The 22,830-nt window shown below is 40.4% G+C and overlaps 1 long non-coding RNA gene across 1 annotated transcript in view; it reads left to right on the top strand.

Annotated features, from left to right (window-relative positions):
* Window positions 1-9,466: 9,466 nt before the first annotated feature.
* Window positions 9,467-22,830, top strand: part of LOC143676268 (uncharacterized) — a 98,694-nt gene continuing 85,330 nt past the window's right edge. The window contains exon 1 of the long non-coding RNA XR_013171966.1: window positions 9,467-9,554. This is a non-coding gene — a long non-coding RNA (uncharacterized LOC143676268). The remainder of the gene's footprint in view (window positions 9,555-22,830) is intronic.

Below are 22,830 nucleotides of genomic sequence, written 5' to 3'. Positions count from 1 at the left end.
TTTCATCTTACCAACATCCAGACTCTACCATCTAGCCACAATCTTTACAACTATCATCAAAAAAGCATTTATTAAGCCAACAACTTAATTTTATGTGGCGCTGTTTTAGTTAAAGCTGCCATAATGCAATACACCAGAAATGGGCTAGCTTTATAAAAGGGTATTTATTTAGTTACAAATTTAGTTTTTCAGAGGAAAGGCAGCTGGCTTTCTTCTGGTTTCTCTGTTATATGGGAAGGCACACAATGATGTCTACTGGCCCTCTCTCCTGGCTTCTGGTTTCAAATGTCTTTTCCTGGGGAATTTCCTCTCTGCATCTCCAAACATCTGGGTCTATGTCAGCTCTGAGCGCTGAGCTGAGCTGAGCTGAGCTGAGCTGAGCTGTGCTGTGCTGTGCTGAGCTATGCTGACCTGCTTCTCTTTCTCCTGACTTCTCCTTTTAAGCCTCCAACTGATAACATTGAACATCATTCATTGTGGAAGGCACTCCCCTTTGCCCACCACAGAGGTAATCAGCCACAGATGAAATTTGCATGCTGATGATTTAAGTTCACATTAACGGGCACTATCAGCTGGCCAAGTTAACACCTGAAACTAACTATCACAGGAGCTGTGCTTGTTTCTGTTTCAGTACCTAGGGCTTACACTTAAGGAAAGAAGGCAGAAACCCTTGTGTATCAAAGAATTCAAATACCTGGCTGGTTTCTGGTTCCTTCCCAACAGAGTGACACAGCAGATGTTGCCTTGATTTTTCCAAAGCTGAAATTACACATAATTGGTTCCCTGAGAAAAGACAACCACTTCTAGACTGAGACGGCCTAACCCTAGTAATCAATCCAAGTGGGACACTGTATTGTAGAGATTAACAGACCCAAATAGATTTTCTATTAGGAAGATGTGGATGCAAAAGTAAGAACAATTGGAGGAGGTGGAATTTCAAGAGAACATTTAAAGTGGAAACCTGTTAGAGAAAAGCTGCAATTATCAGAGTCACAGGACTAGGAGCAGTAGTGTCTCTTCTGAGAAGCAACAAGATTACCTGGTAACACAATTATTGCTGAATCCTGAATGATGTTAGGGTTTTATACTCAGTATGTGAACTGCTGAGAGCTTTCCTGTGTTTCCTCACCTAATTTTATAAACTCATTGTAAGTGCCCCTTCACTGACATGTCTATTCCTACACTATGAAAAAGATTTGTACTGGATTAGCTGATGTGCTGCAAGACTCATCTCCTTCCTCTCTACTTTTCTGAAAAACAGCCCTCATTTCTCTGGTTTCTGGAAATATTGAAGGCTAACAGCTCTCAGCTGAATCAACAGAGAGCTGCTGCTCCCAACGTCTCACCCTCTTTCTGGAGACAGTCTTCATCACTGAGGGAGAAGGGAGCATGGGGGAATGAAGGCCCAGCACCCTGGCCTCAGTCAGGATAATTCTGCAGGACACTCCTTGCTCCAGAGCAAATTGTGGTATCAGCTGAGCCCTTTGTTGGGACTAGATAGCAGTTCAACTTCTCCTTTTGCTTATTCCTCTTTCCTTCGCTTCTCCACCATTGTTAATTCCAAAAGCATACCCCCATAAACTTCCTACATGCAAACCTTGGATACCCTGTTTCCTTTTTGCTAGGAACACCACCTGCAACAAAGATTAACACGCATAGGTTCTCATGCCCATTATGACAGGCAGCCCAGCTGTTTCTGTCTCCCTCCCTCCCACATTTCTGGGAGTTCCTGCCAGGTTTGAGGTAGCAGCCTGATATGCTCCCCTTCCCAAATGCATATCAGTCATCAGCACAGTGAGCCTAACCAGCTCAACCTCATAACCTTCTGCTGTACCACCAGGGAAATGATCTGCCAAAACATGCAATGACCCAGAAAAGAAGCTGCTGCCTTCTCAGCTGTCATTCTGGGGAACATTTGAGCCTCACTATCATTGGCCAGCTATATGGCAAGCTGCACTTCAGGTGTGGATGCCCCAGTCCACAGGCCTTGGAATGTTGTCCTACAAGAGTGGCTGTGGTCACCAATTGAGAAACCTTGACAAGGGTGGTTTTACCTGAGCTAGAGCTTGCATTTTGTTTCAGTTTATCCTCTTTAGAGAGATGTCTGCAGTACTTGCAGCTAAATGCCCAAGTGAGTGAGTGAGTGCTGCAACCAACATGGAGGGAGATTAATCATTTGATTGTGACCATGGTGGTGAACAGAAGCCATAGTCTTGTGGGAATCTAGCTTCATTCAAAATGTCTGCATCAAAGTGGTGTGTTTAAAGGTAAACCAAGAACTATATCTCACCATCAAGCAGCAAACATTAATAGTGATGTAACTAAAGCATGTTGGTTGCATGTTACAAGTGAAAATCAGTGCACAAGATATATTTCTTTCCTTTCTTTAAATCATTTTAATTAGGACTATGACCTTCCCTCTTACCAGACTGGTGAGAAATTCAACTTCAGTGACTTTGGGGACCTCTCCCAGGAGGAAAGTTTTACAAAAGTCCTGGGACTAACACGGTACCTTACTGGCCCCTGGTGATTTAATTACCTCACAGCCATGCTTCAGGTCCTGTGACTCTGGTGCTTCAAGTCCCTCCCTCCCTTTGAGAACCCTGCAAAGCAATCTCCCTCTGAGGTCTTGACCCATACCCTCCCATGGTCACTGCAAGAGAGCAAGTGCAGGAACTCATAGCCCGGGATTTCAAACAGTTTTTGATGCCTCTAGGAACCTTCTCTCCCAGACTTGGAGCTTCTCAAAGCAATGTTTCCTCTCCCCATCACCTGGAAGAGACCTAAGAAAAACCCTTTCAGAGGTGTTAGGCTTCTAGCAACCCTAGAGAAGCTCTTGGTTATACTATTTCTGCTTTCAGCCCAGTCAGAAGTCCTGAGGCCAAGAATGGCAAACTTGGGCAATCTGCTGCAAGTCATGGGGGAAGGGGAAGTCTTGAAGAACAAACAGAATTTACTAATTCAATAAATTATCCTGCCACCTTCCAATGGCTTCCCTTCACATTCAGTGTACAATTGGAAGTCTCTACTTTGGCCTATGAAGCCTAACATGACTTGATCTCTTTCTGCTCCTCTACCCCTGTGTCTTCCCACATGACCTCTCACTCAGTCCACTGTAATCACACTGGGTTCCTTCATGTTCCTTGAACTTGCCCACTTCTGTCCTGATTAGGGCCTTGGGACTGTCAACCCTCCGAGGTGATCACCCATGATTCCCACCCCATAGCATTACACACTGGATGGTCCCCTCTCACACTGGTTAGTGTTGACCTGTGTAGCAACAGGTATTGCTAAGAGGATGGTGTGTGGCTTCTGGGCCTATGTCATAAAACACATGTGACTTCTACCTTGTCCCCTACTACTTGCTCTGGAGGAAACAGATGGGCCAGTTTGTCATGAGGATGCTCAAGCAGTCTGTGTAGCAATGTCTCCACAGCAACATCTTAAGAGACTCTGAGTCAGAACCACCAGCTCATCACAAGTTTTTGACCCATAGAAACTGTGCAACATGATAAATATTTTGGGATAATTTGTTTTGCAGCGATGAATAGCTAACATAGGTCTTGGCAGGCCCCCAGCTGGAATACTTTATCTCAAAATTCCTACATGATTGGCCTCTCATTTTCTTTTGTTCTGCTTTAATGTCACTGTGTAATAAGGCCCAAAATAGCATCTGCTCCATGTACTTGTCTTAGTTTTCTAGGGTTGCTGTAACAAGTACCACAAACTACATGGCTTAAAATAACAGGAATTTATTGTTTCACAGTTCTATAGGCTAGGAGTCCATTGATATTATAATATTAGCTCGATGTTTTCCAACTGGACTCAATATTTGGTTGGTAACCATATTGAATATTTTATGCATTCAATTGAGCAAATACTAATGCATATTTCATTGTTTGCTTCACACTTCTAAAACACACTATTGTTTTGGAAAAGAAAAAGCTAAATGATATAATAAAAAACATTTAATTGTACAATTTAAATGGGTGAATCATGTGGTATGTTAATTATATCTCAATAAAGCCATTATATTTAAAAAAAAGGGCAAATGACAACAAAAGCACTCAATGAACATCATGGTCTTTAACTGCATACATGTTACTATTTGTCACAAAATAGCTCAAAATAATCCTGTGAACCCATGAACTCCTTCTCTTTGACATACTTAAAGGTTTAAAGGAAGGTGATACTGTATTTTCTTTATTTTACAATTCATATCAGGGAGACAAGGGCATATATAATCAGTGAGTCAGAGAACCGATTAGCAAAGAATCAGTGCCTCATCACTTGAAATTATAATTCATTCTTTTGTTTTTTTTCACGGGGGGGTGGGGCGGGTGGGGAGTCATGGTCCAGGAATCGAACCTGGGTCTCCTGCATGGCAGGCTAGCATTCTACCACTGAACCACCTATGCGCCCTATGCTGGTTTCTTGATAAACTTTTCTTTGTAACCAGAAGATACTGGAGCTAATATCTAGGGTGGGAAGGCGTGATTTTATAAGTCTATGGAAATATTACTGAATCTACAAAATGGAAATTTCCAAAATTATGTTAAGGTACATACATGCACACATATATATAGATATATGTATATACACATATACAGATGCATTTGCAGAAACGTATGCATATATGGTATTTATATTCAAAACAGTCTTCATCAGACTGAAGAGATTAGAAAATTAGGGAGAAGAGAATTCGGGGCTTTAAGGCTTTTGGAGTTCAGTTTCCAATAGGAGGGAGAATTCATTTTGGGCTTTCATTTCTCTGGGAATTTAATAATGTGAAGGGCCTCACATTGTTCAATTTTCAGCCACTTTTTGTTATTCTAGTTGTACTTTTAAAAGTAATCAAATCGTAATGATAAATACACAATTATGTGATGACACTGTGAACCAGTGATTGTACAGTTTGGATAATTGTATAGTATGTGAATATACAATACAGCTAGATAAAATCTCATTTAAAAAACAGTCTTCAGTCTGAGCTTCCAGAAAGGGAGACCCCAGAGAATAGTGCCCCATATGAGGATTTAATAAAAGATGGAACAAGTCAGCCATTTCAGAAAAAGTCAGGTATTCTAGTTTGCTAGCTCCCAGAATGCAACACACCAGAGATGGATTGGCTTTTAATAAAAGGGGATTTATTTTATTAGTTCTTCAGAAGAAAGGCAGCTAACTTTCAATTGAGGTTCTTTCTTACGTGGAAAGACACAGGGTGATCTCTCCAGGTCTCTGGGTTCCAACAACTTTCCCCAGGGTGATTTCTTTCTGCATCTGCAAAGGCCTGGGTTAACCTGCGAGTGCTGAGATGAGGTATGCTGAGCTGCTTGGGCTGTGCTACGTTGAGCTCTTGCATTTAAGCACCAGCCAATTAAATCAAACATCATTCATTGCAGCAGGCATGCCTCCTAGCCAACTGCAGATGTAATGAGCAACAGATGAGGTTCATGTACCATTGGCTCATATCCATAGCAATAGAACTACACACCTTCACCTAGCCAAGTTGATGACTGAATCTAACTACCACACCAGGATTGGAGATGGAGTTATCTAGGAAGGATTTGTGGAAAGTCTTATTGTCTGATGGTTTTGATCCCTGCCTGTTACACAGAAAACCAGAAAGAGTGCTGTGGGATCTGTATAAATGGAGCTACTGTCAATCTAGAATAAAAGGGACAGAAAATGGACAAATTGAAGGAAAAATGACTTCAAAGTCAGAACCATGGAAGCCAAGAAACTTCAAGCCAGGAGAACAGACCCACCCACGCACTGGGAGAGGGTGAGTTTGCCCCAAAGGTAGAGGGCAGGAATTTCAATGACCCAGGTCTCAAAGAGAGTGGAGCAGATTCCTTGGGGATTGGGGAGAACCACATAGTTCTGAGGGGGTTGAGCATCTGGAGACGGCAGAGAGCCCGAGTGTTGCCCTAATGTTCGGAGAGGTTGGAGCGAAAAAAAAAAGGTGGTTTCCCTAATATCCTCCAGGGTTACAATTCTTACCCCAGCATTTGGGGAGAACCGAGTAGCTGTGCAAGTCCTTGGAGAGGGTGGGACTGCTGCTTTCTAAAACCCCGAAGGTAAATGACTCTCAGACTTTGAAATCTAATGGAGTTTGTCCTGCAGGTTTTCAGAATGTTTGGGTCCAGTGACCTCTGGGTTCCTTCCATTTTCTTCTGATGGAAATGGAAATATGTATCCTATGACTGTGTCTCCTTTGTATGTTGGCAGCAGATGACTTGTTCTGAGTTTCACAAGTCCAGAGCCAGAGAATTTTTGCTTTAGAACAGACTATGCCTGTAACTAACTTTGAAATAAGCTTGTACTGTTTCTAACTTTGTATTTCGTTTGTATTGCTACTGAAATGGTTTAAGGATTTCTGATATTGTGATGGAATTAATGTATTTTGCATATGAGAAAACCATGTCTTTTTTCCAGTCCAGAGAGTGGAATGTGCTGATTTGAGTCTATTATGTACCGTAAAAAAGCTGTGTTTAATCCTGATCCAATCTTGTGGGGGCAGGTGTTTCTTTAATCTTCATTCCATATTGCTGGGTGGAATCATTTTTATTATTTCCATGGAGATGTGACCCACCCAATTGTGGGTGGTAATTTTTGATTAGGAGGTTTTCATGGAGATGTGTCTCCACCCATTCAAGGTGGGATTGCTTACTGGAACACTTTAAAAAGGAACTATTTTGGGAAAAGCTACAGAGCCCACATACCCAGAGACCTTTGGAGATGCAGAAGGAGATGCTACCCCCAGGGAAGCCTTATGAAACAAAAGAGAAAGCTAGCAGATGTTGCCATGCACCCACTTAGCTGAGAGAGAAACCCCGAACTTCATCTGTCCCTTCTTTGGAGTTAAGGTATCTTTCTCTGAATACCTTAGTTTGAACATTTTCATGGCCTTAGAATTGTAAATTTGCAACTTAATGAATTTCCTTTTTTAAAAGCAAAAAAAAAAAAAAAAGTCTTCATTTTTTAAAACAAAAAATATATTTATCAAGGAAAATTTTTAAAATACAGAAAGAAAAGCAAAATATTAAATAAAGTCCCCTTTAACCTCACAATCTGCATATAAATACTGGTAAATTTTGCTTAATTTCCTTTCAGTATTTTTAAAATATATCTGTATAAACAGAGACGTATAGATAAGGTGGGCTGATTTCTCCTGGAGAATTCACTCTCTACCAGAGTACAGAATGAGGATGCCCCAGGTCTCTACTGGGGGAAGTGAAATTTAAGAAGGAAGTGACTTATTGGGAAAATGAAGATGAAGGAGGACATACCAAGAACAAACAATTCCTCATTAAGTTGAATCTGAAAAGAACTGCAGAGGGCACTAAAAGAATACTGAAAATTTTGCATTAGGAATTTTTATTTTAATATTAACCAATCCCCAGATTATCATTCTGGCCTGATAATCGCTGGGGTCATCTTTGTTGTGCATTCTATTCCCTGGCACTTCAAAGACCATGAGTGTGTCCAAGAGACCAAAAGTTATCTTGAGAAACGTGTACTTCGTGTTTTTAGTGACCACTATTTCCTGTTCCTTTCTGTTCTCTATATTTTCTGTTATTTTATAATGATATTTAACCACCAAAATTAAAAAAAAAATTGTTCTGAGTCATTTAAGAAGTGACCTCATCTAACTTTTACTTCTTTCAAATTGGACATGTAGTCCTGGGAAAATCACTGTACCTCGTGCAACCTTGGCTGCCTCCGTTAGGTGGTGAAGGAACTGGACCGTGATCATCTCCAACTCCAACGCTGGGGAATTTGGTGGTATGAATTAATATGATGCTACTCTTGAAACTTACTCAGGGTCCTTCTTCTTAGCCCTCCATCCATTCCCAACCTAAAAAATACCTATTGCCAAGACAAGGACTCCCCCAGAAGTCTGTCTGTGCCTGAAGAGACTTTTTTTCTGTCTTGAGCCTTTCTGAAATTCACTTCCTTCTTTCTTTCATTTTTTTCTGTATAGTTATCATTAATAACGTTGTCACTGGTGTTATTTCTAGTTTAATTCTCCTCCTGTCTTCCTGACTCTTGATTTATGAGAAAATAATGCTGTCCCAATCTATTGATTACTGTAATCAATAATGAGTGGTGTCTTATATAAAACTTCAACAGGAGGATCTGTCAAGATCTGGGAAAGAGGAGTTTTCCTTCTGATAACATTCAGGAAGGTGGATCATTTAGGATGCCTGGTTGGTGAAATCCAGACATGGGCAGGGACAGACACACATATGGCCAGCCACTCCCACTGGCACTGAGGGAGCTTTGGTCAACATGGTTTTGAGCCAGCCACAGAGCCCCTCTAAGTCCCATCTGCCACAGTGGGATTGTTTGTTTACTTGTTTGTTTGTTTTTTGGGGAAGTGCATGGGCTGGAATCAAACCTGGATCTCCCATATAGTAAGCAAGAATTCTACCATCGAACTACCCTTGCACCCCTACACTCTACAATATTGAATCAGGATGAAAGGACATGGCTTTTCTGGGGAACACAACACTTTCAAAGCAGCACACCTCTCCTACAGTTAAATTTTTTTGGCAAAAAGGAGGGAAAGTGACAAGAAATTCCTTTTTATGAACTTAAGTCAGGATAAATCCATAAAAGGGGTCTTGCAATTATGTTATGCCAAGAAAGACCCCTTAAAATTTATGGAAGAATTAACCTATGAATTTACTTGGGAGGATGTGCAAGCCATTCTTCCCTCCTGTTGCACTCCTGAGGAAAAGCACTGAGTTTGGACTGAAGCACAGGACCATGTAGAACAACCTGCAGGTAGAAGCCTGTCCAACATGCAGTAGGGGCCGTAGCAGTTCCGAATGCTGACCCAAATTGGAACTACCAGAAGGGTCAGGCAGATTTGAAAGCCAGAGACCAGATGATAACTTGTCTAATAGAAAGAATGAAAACTGTACCATCAAACCTGTAAATTATATGTTACAGAACATAACTCAAGAGGATAAGGAAATTCCTGCTCTATTTCAAGGAAGACTAGTGGAAACTATAAAGTACATCCAATTGGACCCTGACTCTCCAAAAGGTCAAATAATGCTTAGAACCTATTTTATTATTCAGACAGTTCCTGATTGAAGAAACTCAAAAAACTGGCCTCTAATCCCTATGAATGATTTCATGAATGTTGCTTTTTGTGTTTTTACTCTTTGGAACAGGGCTGTTATGGAAGAAAAGATAAGGAGAGACAAGAACAAAGCTCAGCTCAAAGCATTTGCCTTGGGCCACTTGGGACAGAAGCCAATCAGATTCTGCTAAAGGTGTGAAAAAATAGGGCACTGGAATTATGTGTGCCCTCAGGGATGCCAAAATCCCCCGGGCTTGGCACTAGGTGTGGGAAAGATGTACACTGAGTCCAGGAGTGCACCAAGTTCCAATGGGGAGTCAAGCCCCACCCCCCCGCAGCAAAGGCCTTAGTGACTGCTCCTGAACAAGACTGAGGAGGCCTGGGGTGCTAGTGGCTCCCTAGATGTTGCTGAAGGACATCAGTTTTGAAAAGCCCTGTGTGACTTTCAACCTGGCAGGTAAGACAATTAATTTATTTAATTAATACTGTGGCCATTTGTTCTATTTTTGGGGAGTGGTGGTGGTGGTGCATAGACTGGGAATCGAACCCGGGTCTCCCACATGGAACACGAACATTCTACCACTGAACCACCCATGCACCGCATTTATTCTGTTATGACCTGTCACTTGGGCCCATTACCTCTACAAACCTGTCCCATGGTAGGGGAAAATAAAAAGCCTAAAGCCAGGACCATTACTCAGCGCCTCCTTTTATCAAATTGTTAGCATACTTTTAAATTATCAGTTCTTGTTAGTACCAGAATGCCCCATCCCTTCTAGAAAGATCTTTTTCACTCCCTGGGGGCCACCTTAAGACTAATAAACCCAGATAATATTTATCCCCTTCATTACCCTAAAGCCCCTTCCAGATCAAGCCTTTTTGGCAATCTAGAGAAAATTCTTAAGCAAATGAACTTGTCTGTATAAGATGAAAGCATCCTATTGTTAGCCCACAGATAACCCTTGACTGCATGCAAATATTTAGTCCTAAATCTTAAAAATGCATTTTTGTATCCCTCTTCATCCTAACTCTCAATACCTATTTGTTATTGAATGGTAGGGGTTTATAAAATTCCTACCCTACTCACTTAAACAGTACTCCCCAAGAGTTTCAGAAATAATCCCTATGGCTTTGAAAGTAATTTAGCAGCAGAGCTTACTGGCCTCCAGCTACCTCAAAGTACAGTCTTGCAATATGCTAACTTTGTAAACTAACATACAGTTTGAAAGCAATAGTTTTCAAAGTACTCTTCAACAGTAGTTACAGGACAGATCCCAGACAGTTTGTCATGGTCTATCATATGATCCTCTCAGATTTTTCCTTCTAGCTGCTCCAGAATGTAGGAGGCTAGAGGGCTTAAATATTTTATTATCACCACAATCGACTTTTTTTTTCCTTCTTTTTTTTGTGAAAAATTACATATACAAAAAAGCTATAAATTTCAAAACACAGCACCACAATTAGTTGTAGAACATATTTCAGAGTTTGACTTGGGTTACAATTCCACAATTTTAGGGTTTTACTTCTAGCTTCTCTAAAATACCAGAGACTAGAAGAGATATCAATTTAATGATTCAGCATTCATATTCATTTGTTAAATTCAATCGTCTCTGTATAACTCCACCATCACCTTTGATCTTTCCATCCCTCTCTTTAGGAGTGTTTGGGCTATGGCCATTCTAACTTTTTCATATTGGAAGGGTCTGTCACTAATACGGGGTAAGGAGGTGGAACTATCTGATGTTCTAGAGAGGCTGGGCTAGGTTTCGGGACTTATCTGGACCAGGGACCCATCTGGAGGTTGTAGATTTCTGGAAAGTTACTCTAGTGCCTGGAACCCTTGTGGAATTTTATAAATTGCTCTAGGTGTTCTTTAGGATGGGCTCGAATATTCCTGGTTGGGGGTTGGCAGGTTATGACAGGTAGCAAGGTCTAATTGAAGCTTGCATAAGCGCAACCTCCAGAGTAGCCTCTCGACCCTATTTGAACTCTCTCTGCCACTGATACTTTATTAGTTATACTTCTTTTCCCCTTTTGGTCAGGATGGAATTGTTGATCCTACGGTGCCAGGGCTAGATTCATCCTTGGGAGTCATCTCCCACGTTGACTGGGAGACTTTCACCCCTGGATGTCAAGTCCCATATACAGGGGAGGGCATTGATTTCACTTGCAGAGTTGGGCTTAGAGAGAGTGAAGCCACATCCAAGAAATAAAAGAGGTCCTCCAGAGGTAACTCTTAGGCATGCCTATAGGTAGTCTAAACTTCTCCGCTACCTACATAAGTTTCACAGGAGTAAGCCTCATGATCGAGGGTTTGTAGGGCCACTCACTTTTATCCTCCTGCTATTAACTGGCCCTTGCATGTTTAAGCTTCTCACCAACATTATTTCTTCCAATCTAGAAGACTTTCACACAAAAGCGATGCTGATGTGAGAATTTTCAGCCATTTCAACTTCCCTTCTCAACTAAATAAGATAGCCAGAAAGTTCTATGCCCTGTCAGGCAGGGCCTAAACCCCTAACATGCCAGAGGCAGCTATGGAAGATAGATCCTTGTCTCTCAGCGCCTCTTAAGTTTAAGGGGCATGAACTCTCTGAGTGGGAAATGTGAGGCAGGTTAGAACATGGAGAGATGAGAGAGAAATAAAAAAACATGATAAGCTCTTAAACAAAGATGGTGTTCTAGTTTGCTAGCTGCCGGAATGCAATATACCAGAAACGGAATGGCTTTTAACAAGGGGAATTTAATAAGTTGCAAGTTTACAGTTCTAAGGCCGAGAAAATGTCCCAATTAAAACAAGTCTAAAGAAATGTCCAATCAAAGGCATCTAGGGAAAGATACCTTGGTTCAAGAAGGCCGATGAAGTTCAGGGTTTCTCTCTCAAGTGAGAAGGCACATGGCGAACACAGTCAGGGCTTCTCTCTCTCAGCTGGAAGGGCACATGGCGAACATGGCGTCATCTGCTAGCTTTCTCTCCTGGCTTCCTATTTCATGAAGCTCCCCGGGAGGTGTCTTCCTTCTTCATCTCCAAAGGTCGCTGGCTGGTGGACTCTCTGCTTTGTAGTGTTGCTCTCTCTGAATCTCTCATTCTCCAAAATGTTTCCTCTTTTATAGGACTTCAGAAACTAATCAAGACCCACTCAGATGGGTGGAGACATGTCATCCCCTAATCCAGTTTAACAACCGTTCTTAACTAAATCTCATCAACCAGGGAGATGATCCCATCACAGTCCCAAATACACAGCATTGAATAGAGACTATTCTACCTTTAAGAAATGGGATCCATATTAAAACATGGCTTTTCTTAGGGGGCATACTTCCCTTCAAACCAGCACAGATGGTTAATCAAGGTCAGGAGGGCCTATGTCCAGTACAGACACCCTGCCTGAGGGCTACCCACTTACAGGAAACACCCCCAGCAGCCAACCGATTTGAAGCCAAACGACTCACTCCCCACCTGAGTGAGTCATCTGTGAGGAAGGATAGAGCCAACCAACCCACCCAAACACACTACCTACCACCGGGCACCACCCTGGAGAGAAACGATGGTAGAAGAAAAAGCCCTGAACAAGGGAGGGAGGGAGGGGCTAAGTAAAGCTAATCTATAAAAGCAAATGGCCCCATATTGTTTATTGCTTCTCACCTCTATCCTCTTGTGAGAGTGCCCACGAGTTCCTGCTCTGCATGCATATTCAATAAATTTTCTGCCTGCTTACCCTAGAAAAAAAGAATCCATGGAGGGCATTAGGCAGAGGGAAAGCCTATTCATAATGCTAAAATGATTGCCAACCAAGAATTCTGTACATAGCAAAATCATCTTTCAATATTAGAGAGAAATTAAGACATTCCAAGTGTCCTGGTTTGCCAGCCTACTATGACAAATACTGCACAATGGGCTGGTTTAAGTGATGGGAATTTATTGGTTCACAGTTTTGAGGCTATAAATCCAAATTGAGGCATCAGCAAGGCAATGCTTTCTCCCCAAAGTCTAGTCCCATTCTGGTACTGGCTGCCAGTGATCCTTGGAGTTCCTTGGTTGTATCCCTGCCATGAATCACATGATGTCCTTTACTTTTTCTTCTGGATTTTACCAACTTCTAGATTCTGGCTTCTCCCCATGTCATTCTCTAATGTGCCTGGATTTCTTCTGCTTATGAAAGACTCTAGTAATCTGGATTAAGATCTACCCTCATTCAGTTGGGCCACACCCGAATTAATAATAACATCTTCAAAAGACCCTATTTACAGTGATTAAGATTAATGCTGATTAAGATTAAGAATGCATCTAAATTGGAATGTATAATTCAACTACCAGCTCTCCCTGGTCAATATGGGTGGAGTGTGAAGCTCCAGGGATCTATCCCCCTACAGAAGTTTTAAACAACCAGCAAGACTGGCAGGGACATTTTCTTCAAAGTTCCAGAAAATAGCTAAAGTCTTGCAGAAGCAGAGAAAATACTGAATCAAGCAAAAGGCTACATAAAAGTGGTAGGATCCTGCAGTGCCCTGCCTGGCCCATCCCTTATCCCTGCACTTAGTGCAGAGCTGGTCTGCACTCTCAGAGCACACCCCTGGTCCTAGATCTGGAGGAAGCAGAGTGCTGGGAGCATATTTGTCTGACACATTCCAACTGGTGGCATCACGAGGGACTGAATCAGGATACTCTTGTCAGAGGCTCACCATTCCAGAACTTACTCTACTTATAGAAGGCAGCTCACAGGATTCTTCCACAGATCACTGTGGGCAAACAGTCAAGTTGTAGCTGCCTGGGGCAAAGAACTGGTTGCTATAAGGCATATAATGCAGTGCCTGACCCATAAGGAAACTTGGGGAAGAGAGGACATTGGTTTGGTAGTATTTTGTTGAGGATTTTTGCATCTAATTCATAAGGGATATTGGTCTCTAGTTTTCTTTCTTGTGATGTCTTTTTCTGGTTTTGGTATCAGGGTAATGCTAGTACCATAGAATGAGATGGGCAGTGTCCCCTGCTCTTCTAATTTTTGGAAGAATTTGGAAGAACTCTCACTAATTCTTTAAATCTTTAGTAGAATTCACCAGTGAAGTTATTTGGGCCTGTACTTTTCTTTTTTGTAGTTTTTCATTTAGTAAATTTAATCACTGCCCTTGTTATAAGTTTACTTAGTTCTATTTCTTCTCAAGTCAAAGTTTTGGTAGTTTGTGTCTTTCTATGAATTGTCCATTTCATCTATGTTATCTAATTTATTGGCATATACTTATTCATAGTATCATAATTCTTTTTATTTCTGTAAGGTTAATAGTAATCGTTCTAGTTTGCTAGGTGCCGGAATGCAATATACCAGAAACGGAATGGCTTTTAAAAAGGGAGAATTTAATAAGTTGGTAATTTACAGTTCTAAGGCTGAGAAAATTTCCCAATTAAAGCAAGTCTATAGAAATGTCCAACCTAAGGCATCCAGAAAAAGATACTTTGGTTCAAGAAGGTTGATGAAGTTCAGAGTTTCTCTCACCCAGAAAGACACATGGTGAACACAGTCAGAGTTTCTCTCTCATCTGGAAAGGCACATGGTGAACATGGTCAGGGTTCCTCTCTCATCTGGAAGGGCGCATGGTGAATATGGTGTCATCTGCTAGCTTCTTCTCCTGGCTTCCTGTTTCATGAAGCTCCCCAGGGGCATTTTCCTTCTTCATCTCCAAAGGTCTGGCTTGTGGGTTCTCGTGGCTATGTTGTTCTTCTCTGGCTCTCTCTGAATCACTCTCATTCTCCAAAATGTTTCCTCTTTTACAGGACTCCAGAAACTTATTAAGACCCACGCAAACGGGTGGAGACATGTCATCACCTAATCCAGTTTAACACATCTCCAGGGAGATGATCTGATTACAGTTTCAAACATATAGTATTGAATAGGGATTATTCTGCCTTTACAAAATGGGATTTTGATTAAAACATGGCTTTTCTAGGGGACATACATCCTTTCAAACCAGCACAGTAATATTCCCTCTTTCATTCAATACTTTACTAATTTGAGTCATTTCTGTTTTTTTCTTGGTCAGTCTGGCTAAAGTTTTGACCATTTTCCTGAACTTTTCAAAGAACCAACTTTTCATTTTGCTGATTATCTCTTTTGATTTTCCATTTATCTCTTCTCTAATCTTTATTATTTCCTTTTTCCTAGTTTTGGGTTTAGTTCAATCTTTTTCTTATTTCTTAAGATGGAAGGTTATGTCATTGATTTGAAATTTTTTTTAATGTGGTCATTTACAATAATATATTTTCTTCTGGGCACTGCTTTTGCTTATCCCGTATGAGTGAGTGTGCTGTGTCTTTATTTTTCACTCCTTTTTTTTAAAAAAAATTGAGATATAATTCAGAAATCATAAAAATCACTCTTTTGAAATGTGCAATTCATTATTTTTTAGTATATCCATAGAATTGAACAAGTGTTGCTGCTATCTAATTTCATTCTCTGCTATTTCCCAGCCCCTTGTTACCACAAATCTACTTTCTGTCTCTACAGATGTGCTTATTCTGGACATTTCATAAAAATGGAATCATATGATATCTGCCCTTTTGTGGTTGGCTTCTTTCACTTAGCATAATGTTTTCGAAGTTCATCTGTGTGATGTAGCATATATCAATATTTCATTTACATTTTTGCCAAATAAGATTCCATTATGTGTGTTCAAAAATTGATTGTGTTGATGAATGCAACTATATGATGATACTGTGAACCACTGATTGTATACTTTGGATGAATATGAATATGAGTATGTGAATATGTCTCAGTAAAGTTGCATTTTAAAAAAAAGATTCCATTGTGTGGATATACCACATTTCACTTATCCATTCATCAGTTGGTTTGTGTTATTTCTATTTTAGGGTTGTTATGAATAATGCTGTATTGAGCATTCATGTACTAGTTTTTGCATTGAAAACATATGTTTTCATTTCTCTTGAAAAATGAGTATACCTAGGAGTGGAAATGCTGTCAAATGGTATATATTTAACCTTTATTTTTGAATTTTTAATCTTATAAATATTTTTATTTTATTTTTTATTGTGGTAAAATATACATAACTTAAAATTACTATTCTAACCATTTTTAAGTGTAAAGTTCAGTGGTATTAAGTACATTTGCAATAAGGTATAAACATCACCACTATTTCCACAACTTTTTCATCATCCCAAGCAGAATCTATATCCATTAAGGAAAAACTTTCAAGTTTCTCCTCCTCACAAAACCCTTGTAACCTTTATTCTACCTTTTGTCTTTATAAATTTGCCAATTCTAGATACCTCATGTAAGTTAATTCATACTATATTGTCCTTTTGTGTCAGGCTTATTTTACTTAGCATAATGATTTCAAGTTTCCATGATTTAACAGGTTTCAGAACTTAATTTCTATCCCAGGGAGAGCCTAAGTCTATCTAAGTCTCTGCAAAGTTTTCCTTAGTAAGTTTATTTTTTCAGAAAATTAAGGCCTCCAGAATATTCCTAGGCCAGTTAAGTCCTCAAACCCAGAGGCACCAATCTCCCCAAGAATAACAGCCAGATTCATTCCTCTACTGCAGAAGGTCAATATCCTTTTCCAGCATGGAGAAGTTAAAATGGTTATTGCCTAGATGTCCCTGAAGATTGAGAGAAAGATCAAATGGGAGGAAGGAGGTTTGTAACAGAGAAATTAGGATTCAACAAATTCCTGTGACTGTTGACTCATTATATAGATACTTCTTTTTAGATTCTGGAATTTTGGAGTGACCAGAAGGAAATAACTGAGGTTGATGAGCTGTAATCCAGTGGCCCTGATCTTTATAATGATCGTATAACTATACCACAAACAAAAAAAGTCAGTTGTCCATGTTTTTATGGATCTACTTCTGGGTGTCTTGTTTTGTTCCACTGATATATATAACTCTGCCGATACTATGCTGTCCTAGTTAACCTACCACTATTGTACATCTTAAAAATGGGTATATTGCAATACTAGTGGTCAATAAGAAGGAGGGATAAGGTGTATGGGATGTATAGGGCCTTTTTTTTTGCACTTCACTTAATTTATTGGAGTAATGCAAATGTGTTCTAAAAATTATCATGGTGATGAACACAAACCTATGTGATGACATTGTGAACCACTGACTGTACACTTTTGATGGGTTGTATGGTATATGAAGATATCTAAATAAAAATACATTAACAAAAAAAGAACTTCATTTCTTTTTATGGCTGAATTATATTCCATTGTGTAGATTTACCACATTTTGTTTGGCCATTCATCTATCAATGGACACTTGTGCTGTCTCCAGCTATGTTTAGCCTTTTGAAGAACTGCCAAATGGTTTTTCAATGTGGCTGTACCATTTACATTCTTACCAGCAGCATATGAGCATTCTATAATCCATCTTTTTTATTATAGCCATCCTAATGAGTTTGAACTGGTATCTCACTGTGATTTTTATTTGTATTTCCTTGATGCTGAGCATCTTTTCATGTGCTTCTTGACCATTTGCATATCTTCTTTGGAAAAATATTTATTCATATCCTTTACCCACTTTTAAATTGGAGTATCTTTTTATTATTGAGTCATGAGTTTTTAAATGTATTCAAGTTAAAAGTCCCTTGTCAGATGTATGATTTGCAAAAATGTTCTCCTATTTTGTGGGCTAACTTTTAAATTTCCTGATGGTTTTTTAAAATATTTTTTATTAATAAAACAACATGAATACATATAAACATTCTTAATATACAAACATTCCATAGATGGCGTATAATCAGTGGCTTACAATATCATCACATATTTGTGTATTCATCACCATGATCATTTTTTTGAACATTTGCATCACTCCAGAAAAAAGAAATAAAAAAGAAAAAACTCATACATACCATACCCCTCACTGCTCCCTCTCATTGACCACTAGTATTTCCATTTACCTAATTTATTTCAACCTTTGTTCACTCTATTCTTTATTTTTATCTATATATATTTTATTGCAAGATCTTTTTAAGTCAAAGCAATTCTCAGTTTCCTACCGAAAGTCAATTTGGCTTTGCTACAAGAACAACTTGCTAGTTAACAAAAACTTAAATTTGTCCCACATTTGTCCTTCTGCCAGACAGTAATGGGTTGAATAAATCTGAGTAGGGTAATTTCATCAGAAGACCTAATTTGGTAGTGTGGGTGGATATTAACGCATAATTTTAGAGGATACTATCATATTCTTTCACAGTCCTTTATATTGTCAGTAGGAAGTAGTCAGAGCAGTCGTCCTCCAGATATCCCCCAACACTGGGGAATGGTCAAAGGACAGGGAGGAACCGTAACCAAGAAATCAGGATTTAAGGGATGATTTTGATTGCTAAATCGCTATATAAATATTACTTTTTGCTTTCTGAATTCTCTGAATTCAGAAATCTGTGAATTGTAATCCAGCTGCCTTGATCTCTGATAATGGTTGTAGAGCCTTTATCTTCTGCCCCTGTGATTGTAAAAAACTTGTGACTAACCCTCATCTATACCTAGTTATCCAGTTTTTCAACTTTAGAGTCTTGTAATCACTAAAGATAGCCCCTAATGGAAGTTAATGAAGGATTGTAGGTCTGCCTGGAACTAACCCACCCTAAGTCCTAAATTATCTTGATGACCGAGACTGGATCAAACCTAAGTGGGCCCACCTGACATGCGCAGTAGCTTAGCCTTTAACCTACAAGTCACCTATACTCCATTTCGCCATTTTCTTTCATATGTTCTGTGACTAAGATGTAATCAGTCTGTGCATGCTCAATAATCAGAACATGTCTAACTACCTCATCTGGAGCCACAGTGCTCATTATCATAAACCCTGTCCACCTCTTCTCTAATAAAGCTACCCAAATTACTGCAGTTTAGGGAGACAGATTTTGGGTCATTAGGCTATCTGCTCTCCTACTAAGTGCATAGTAATAAATGCTTTCTCTCTTTGAAAAAAAGAAAAAGAAACAAGGCTACTGGAACACAGCTCTACAGTTCAGATACTTCCCTCCAGCTACTCTAATACACCATAAACTAAAAAGGGGATATCTATGCATTGTGTAAGAATAACCTCCAGGATAACCTCTCAACTCTGTTTGAAATCTCTCAGCCACTGATACTTTGTCTCATTTCTCTCTTCCCCCTTTTGGTCAAGAAGTTTTTCTCAATCCTGTGATGCTGGGTCCCATCTCATCCTGGGATTTCTGTCCCATGTAGCCAGGGAAGTTTACACCCCTGGGAGTCATGTCCCATGTACAGGGGGAGGGCAGTGAGTTCATTTGCCATGTTGGCTTAGAGAGAGAGGCCACATCTGAGAAACAAAAGAGGTTCTCAAGGGGTGACTCTTAGGCCTAATTTTAAGTAGGCTTAACTTATCCTTTCAGGAATAAGTTTCATAGGGGTGAACCCCAAGATCGAGGGCTTAGCTTATTGATTTGGTTATCCCCACTGCTTACTAGAATATTAGAAATTCTCCATATGGGGAGGTTGAATATTGCCGCTTTCTCCCCATTCCCCCAAGGGGACTTTGCAAATACTTCTTTATTCACTGCCCAAATCACTCTGGAATTTATTGGGGCATCACACTAACCTGGAAAAAACAACAAAATCTCATGCCTTATTCAAGATTCCATGTACTTATGATGTTAACTGACCATATAAGTTGAATTAGGAAATATGCTACCCAAAATATTAATTTTGCACCAAATAAACATCTCTCCTTTTAGTCTCACACAGAAGTTGAAGTTTTAAAACATGGACGAGATCATCCTTTACCCAGTCTTTTGATATATCTTAGTCCTGTCTCTACTTGAAATCTGATCACTTTTTCAACTTCCTAAACAGTTCCTATATGGGGTACTGATGACTTCCACAGCTTCAGAGCTCTAACTCTGAATCTGAGGTGTCACATAAATGCTCAAAGTTTCTGAGAAAGACCACGTTATATACAAACAGCTCAGTATCTCAGAATTAAGAATTAACAGTTATACTTTCTGAATATATGTGACAGCTGTAAGAGCTTACAATCTAGGAAGGCTTTACAATAAGCCCCGACCTGATAACCCATGTTCTCAACTTTAGTTCACTGAATATTTACATTATAATTAGTTCATATGATTGAGGCATGATAATATTTGTCTTTTTTTCCTAACATTTCATTCAACATACAGCTCTTAAGGTTCATTCACCTAGTTGCATGCTGTTCTAGTTTGCTAGCTGCCAGAATGCAATATCCTAGAAAGAGAATGGCTTTCAAAAGGGGAATTTAATAAGTTGCTAGCTTACAGTTCTAAGGCCGAGAAAATGTCCCAATTAAAATAAGTCTATAGAAATGTCTAATTAAAGGCATTCAAGGAAAGGTATCTTGGTTTAAAAAGGCCAGTGAAATTCAAGGTTTCTCTCTCAAGTGAGAAGGCACATGATGAAACAGTCAGGATTTCTCTCTCGGTTGGAAGGGCACATGGTGAACATGGCATCATCTATCAGCTTTCTCTCCTGCCTTCCTGTTTCATGAAGCTCCCCGGGAGGTGTTTTCCTTCTTCATTTCCAAAGGTTGCTGGCTGGTGGACTCTCTGCTTCTCGTGGCTATTTCATTCTCTGGTCTCTTTGAATCTTCCACATTCTCCAAAATGTTTCCTCTTTTACAGGATTCCAGTAAACTAATCAAGAGCCACCTGAATCGGGGGAGATGCATCTCCGCCTAATTCAGTTTAACAACCACTCTTGATTGAGTCACATCTCCAGGGAGATGATCTAATTACAGATTCAAACATACAGTGCTGAATAGAGATTAGAAGAAATGGCTGGATTTATAAAACGGGATTAGGGGGGACTTCCTGGAAGATGGCGGCTTAGTAAGACGCGCGGATCTTAGTTTCTTCTCCAGGACACCTACTAGGGGAGTAGAAACGATACAGAAAGCGCCCAAAGCCACAACAGAGATGAAAAAGACAGCGTACCCCATCCTGGAACGGCTGGCTGGCTGAGAGAAGCAGCTCGGGTGAGATCGCCGAGGCGCGCGGGCCTTACCGGGCGGGGTGGCAAGCGGCCGGAGTTACTCCCTTCCCCCTTCCCGGGCCGGCTGGGAGAATTGGAGAGGTGGTCCCCTGAAACCAAGGCGGCTGGCGCCCACACCACGCGCAGCCCCCGGACCAACTGAGAGAATTGGATCGGAAACCCCCAGGCCGCGGAGAACGGTGATGGGTGCGGGAGGCCCCTTCCAAACCTGTGACTCCCGGGGAACGTGCACTCTCTCGGGCGGGCCGCTGCCGCTGGCGCCCTCCCGCCACGCTTGTTGCCCAGGGCCGACTAGGAAATTCGGACGGGCTCTTTCCCTGGCTGCGGCGACCAGCAACCCTCCCTGCGTTCGGACCCCGGGCCGGCTCAAGCCACTTCGGCTAGCGAACCCCCAGGGCGGCGAGAGTTTTCCAAAGTTTAAGGTCCCACAGCACCTTTTACTGGTGGGACCCGCAGACAAACGTGTGCCACGAGCGCCACCTACTGGGCAGGATAAGAAAAACAGAACCCAGAGATTTCACAGAAAAATCTTCCAAACTTTTGGATCCAATACCCAGGGAAATCTGTCTGAATGCGCAGACGCCAACAGAAGATAACGGATCACGCTCAAATAATTGAAAATATGGCCCAGTCAAAGGAACAAACCAATAGTTCAAATGAGATACAGGAGCTGAGACAACTAATGCTAAATATACGAACAGAAATGGAAAACCTCTTCAAAAACGAAATTGATAAATTGAGGGAGGACATGAAGAAGACATGGGCTGAACATAAAGAAGAAATAGAAAAACTGAAAAAACTAATCACAGAACTTATGGAAGTGAAGGACAAAGTAGAAAAGATAGAAAAAACAATGGATACCTACAATGATAGATTCAAAGAGACAGAAGATAGAATCAGTGATTTGGAGGATGGAACATCTGAATTCCAAAAAGAAACAGAAACTATCGGGAAAAGAATGGAAAAATTTGAACAGGGTATCAGGGAACTCAAGGACAATATGAACCGCACAAATATACGTGTTGTGGGTGTCCCAGAAGGAGAAGAGAAGGGAAAAGGAGGAGAAAAACTAATGGAAGAAATTTTCACTGAAAATTTCCCAACTCTTATGAAAGACCTAAAATTACAGATCCAAGAAGTGCAGCGCACCCCAAAGAGATTAGACCCAAATAGGCATTCTCCAAGACACTTACTAGTTAGAATGTCAGAGGTCAAAGAGAAAGAGAGGATCTTGAAAGCAGCAAGAGAAAAACAATCCATCACATACAAGGGAAACCCAATAAGACTATGTGTAGATTTCTCAGCAGAAACCATGGAGGCTAGAAGACAATGGGATGATATATTTAAATTACTAAAAGAGAAAAACTGCCAGCCAAGACTCCTATATCCAGCAAAATTGTCCTTCAAAAATGAGGGAGAAATTAAAACATTCTCAGACAAAAAGTCACTGAAAGAATTTGTGACCAAGAGACCAGCTCTGCAAGAAATACTAAAGGGAGCACTAGAGTCAGAACCAAAAAGACAGAAGAGAGAGGTATGGAGAAGAGTGTAGAAAGAAGGAAAGTCAGATATGATATATATATAATACAAAAGGCAAAATGGCAGAGGAAAATATTATCCAAACAGTAATAACACTAAATGTTAATGGACTGAATTCCCCAATCAAAAGACATAGATTGGCAGAATGGATTAAAAAACAGGATCCTTCTATATGCTGTCTACAGGAAACA

The sequence above is a fragment of the Tamandua tetradactyla genome, chromosome 3 (genome assembly GCF_023851605.1).
Source record: "Tamandua tetradactyla isolate mTamTet1 chromosome 3, mTamTet1.pri, whole genome shotgun sequence".
Taxonomy (NCBI): domain Eukaryota; kingdom Metazoa; phylum Chordata; class Mammalia; order Pilosa; family Myrmecophagidae; genus Tamandua; species Tamandua tetradactyla.
The sequence above is the reverse complement of the archived record's forward strand: the minus strand, read 5'-3'. Positions and strand labels throughout refer to the sequence as shown.